This window comes from Hirundo rustica, chromosome 2 (assembly GCF_015227805.2).
Source record: "Hirundo rustica isolate bHirRus1 chromosome 2, bHirRus1.pri.v3, whole genome shotgun sequence".
NCBI lineage: Eukaryota > Metazoa > Chordata > Aves > Passeriformes > Hirundinidae > Hirundo > Hirundo rustica.
Genome location: NC_053451.1, coordinates 4,719,111 through 4,723,422, shown reverse-complemented (window position 1 = coordinate 4,723,422; position 4,312 = coordinate 4,719,111).

Here is a 4,312-nt window from a genome sequence, read left to right as displayed (position 1 = left end):
GGAGGCTGGCTAGGTAATTGGCTTTCCCTGAAGGGCTGCTTTGCCGTGGCATCGCAGGTTCAGTTGCTTTTAAAGTGCTTCTGCCCCAGCCTGCCCCTCCCCTCCCAGGCTGAATGACAAAGCCACATCACCATGGGATTTGACATCACTTGCTGCTCTCTGTAAACCTGTGAACTCCTTCCCCGTTGTGAACTTTCTCCCACAATGAAATGGCCTTTCCCCGTTTCTCCCAACGCGCAGGTGCACGAAGCAAGGGAAGGGTGTGGTGGGACGGGGAGTGGAGTGTGCAGTGCAGCCGAAGTCATGAATGTGATGACAGGCAACTAGGGGAGGATAAACCTCATTTTTCTCCAATATTTATTAAGGAACAGAGTTAAAAAGGTATTAAAGTGTTTCACAATGCAGATAGCAGTCCACATCCAGGCTTTAAGGACCAGAGGGGCCTAACTCCGTTTAATTTAAATACTCATACAAATACGTAGTTTATGGGAGTTGGATGACTAATGGGTTATCTAAATATAAGTGAGATGCATCTCAGCCAGGTTCTTACTCTCTTCTGCCCACTGTTCACTGCCCAGTGTGTGGCTTGCACAACAGCCACAGGTACCAAAGGTGCTTCTGCCTCTCCGCTGCAAAGGCTGTTCGGATCACGCGGCCCGTGGCTCGCAGCACTGTGGTGATGGGTCTGTCGAGGCACGGGCACTGCACAGCCAGCACTGCTCACGTGCCCTGGATGGGCACTTGGAAGTCACAAATAACTGCTGCTATAATTGACTGAAGAGTAAAAGAGGGACTGATGGCAGCTGAGGCAAACACCTGACATTACGTTTAACTGAGGGCAGTGTGTCTTCCAAACACTTCACTGCCACTGGGCAGCAAGGGATGTTTCCATGTGGGATATTCATCTATGCTCTTACTTCGAGCCATTTGAGGGACAGTGTCGCTTTTTGGATGTGAGTGGTCATTTTGGGCATTTTAGATGGGGACATCATGTTCTTAGGCATCATGTTGAGATGAAATTAGTCATACAATGCAGTATATTATTGATGAACTTTTTAATGGATTTTGAAGGAGGCTTCCACAAAGGTAGTTGTCTACACTGGATACCTGTGTTTGGTGCAGTAAAGCAGATCTGTATCTTGCTCTTGTGCTGACCTCAGAGGTGTTGGCTAACAGCTGGCCTGAAGGCCTCACAGATACAACCCTGACCTTGACTTGTTCAGCCTGTACCCGTGAGAAAAGGAAGTAAACATTTTTAAGGAAGAAAGCACTGAAAAGCAGAAGGACTTGTGCAAGGAATGGATGCTGACCAGTCTTCGGTAAGCAGTGGGCAGTGAACTGGGTGGCAACAAGTTCCTCGCTAATCGGGATCAAACGTGTGGTTTTTGAAAACCGTATAAATGTGAGCTGTGAACAATAAAGATCGCTACTGCCACTTGAACCTTAGAGTGTTGTGTCTGTCTCTACTACAACATCAGACTTGTGTGGTAAATCTGCCAAAAGCCACGCTGAAGATTTGTCTTTTGGACTATGTGGCAGTTGTTCAAAATACCTCCAAGACAATGAAGCTTAGGAGTGACTGGAAATCCAGTCCCTCTGATAGAAAGGACCACCTATCTATACTTCTGTGCTTCATGCATAACCTCAGTTCTCTTCAGACTGTTAGCACAAAGCAAAATAAAGCACATGAATGTACAGAAACTTTATTCTTCAGGAGTCTTCCAAATGAGAACGGCCAGCAGAAAAATTCATCCTGTTGTGTCATCTTTGACAGGCTGCAGGAGATGGCAAGGACCCTGCAAAGGGAAGGGGAGCTGTTTTCCAAAAACAGCGCTAGTTAACTAACCTCAGAAATTTAACTGTAAATTACTTGAGGTGTAAACAAAGCTGGAGCAAGGTCAGTAGTCTCCCTTCTTGTCTTTGGACCCCACAAGGATGTGGTTCCTCACAAGGATGAGTTACTTAACTGTTTACCTCCCTTAAAGACCTAAATATCTTTGTGACGTGATACCACATCCTCCAGAAGGAGACATGCAGGATGTTTACTCCGGGTTCCACTTTTGATTTTGCTCCCATTTAATATTGTACTGTACACCATCTGCCCACACTTCCACTGTTAATTCTCAGTTCTTCACATAACCAAAATAAGTTAATAAAAAATGCAGAGACTATAACCAGCTTGGTCAGCTTGCTGTTGTCCTCTTCGCAGGATCATTTATACCACCTCCCTTTCTTCTCTTCTTCCCAAAAACTTCAAAACCAGAAACTTGACTGATTTCAGTTCAATTTGATGGACAGACAGCAATCTTGAAGATGGGAAGTTCTTTCAGTCTCATAAAAATCAGTAATCCCAATCAGCTGGGATAAGAGAGAAATCTAAATGGTACCTCTTAGGCATTAATACTTGTCTTCCATTCCAAGAATCTGTGGTTTCACAACATGACGGGTCTCACCTTTTGTGCAGCCAGGCAGAGAGGGAAATACAGAGACTGCCTCAGCAATCTCATGTTGGTGTGGAAGTGATTCACTGGTGAGGAGATTTTTACCCTGCCTCTATCAGCCACTCTGCTGCATCACAATAAGTTGGCACTGAGATAGATTATGTTTGTTCTTTTGGAGATTTGGCTAAGACTGGTTTCCTAGGTATCATGGTGAGCTTCAGCATGAGATACTTACTTAAATCTGATATTAAAATGCTTGTTTTAGATGCTCTGCATTTATAGCTTTTGTTAGTTAATTAAGCCTAGATTGGAAAAGGTATTTAGGCACTTTTATCCTGTCACTTTTCCCTGGCAGCTCTCATTGGGGGCCTCAGGAGCAGACTGCTTTAATGTGGGCAATTTTAAGAGATTTCATATCTGTTTCTGGGTTGATTTTCTTTCCCTATCTAGCGTGAGCTGCCAAAGCTCACATGTATTGGCACCACACCTAAAAGAGCTGCCATAGGTACCAGCAACACTGCCAAAGCTTTGCGTATCAGCTTCTTTGTCCCTCACCTGTGGGCAGTGCAAATCCCTGAAGTATTATTTTTGCTGATGGCTGCAGCTCTGGGGAACCTTTTGCTGATATATAGGATTTTTAGGGGACATTATTATCTTATTTAAATAAAACTGCCATTGACATGAAAAGCTTTAGTACGAAACCAGGGTGACTTCATTGTTTTACCAAAAGTACATGCTCTGAATCAGGCCTGCCTGTGAAAGCCAATGAGAAATGTGCATAGCTAGCAGCATGCTAACACTATACATCTTTGTAACTCCTACCAGTGAAGAGAAGGAGGGACATCAAGATCCCAGCTTTCCCTCCTAAGAGGACAGCACCTGTTGGTGTTCAGTTCAGGTTCACCTATGAATGAATACATTAACCACCAATGGCAGATACCCAACCACTTGCAGCTCTTTTTGCTATGTTTGCACATGCAAACGGTCATTAGCAAAGATTTCTGTCATCCTTGCTTCTGCTCTGTATGGTCATCTTGATCCCAAAACGCAACAGCCTGTGGCCAGCAGTAAGAAGGAGCTGCTGAGCTGCCTGCTCCGAGTGTTTTCTATAAGTCTTTAACCTACAGAGTCGTCTCACCATCTCTGCATCTGAAGGGTTGCAGTGGGTGTGACAGCCTTCACCATCCTCGGCTGTACTTGTATCCTAAAGATTCAAAATAGGATTTTCAGAAGCAGCTCAGTGACTTTAAAGCATTTGTTTTTATTGGATGCCAATGGTATATGTGCTCCCACAACATTTAGGTCCTTTGAAAGCTCTGCTCTCCAATACAAGGCAGTCTGTAAGCAAGTATCTTTAGATCATGTCTTGCCACAATTAGCAGTAATTAACAAGAACACGCGGTCACTGTATTGCAGAAGCAGCTAGAAATTGCATTGCCCAGAGGAGGCATCTGCAGGATTGACACAATTCATCCTCTTGTGCATGAAACTGTCAGGATCTCTTCAAGCCCTTAATCAGCCATCCCTTCCTCCCCTTGCTAGGACACCCAAGATTCAATGTGCCACCTTCTCTTTTTCCTGCTGGCTCACCCCTGTACCTGCATTAACACAAGGCAGGCTGTGAGCACACCAAGACTTGAGTGGCTGTGTCACAGCTTTCCCTTGCCATGATGTGGCATCCCTGCAGACACAGCTCCCATGCCCATGTGGGGATGCAGCGGTCAAGCAAGAAGGAAGGGGGAGTGCAGGCTCTGCCCACCATGATACAGCGCCCAAGGTATCTGTGGGATGAGGTAGGTGAGTGTCCTTTTCCACTTCTTTCTAGTTTGCTTGTTTGTTTGCAAATGAAATCAACAGTGGGATGTTTTTGC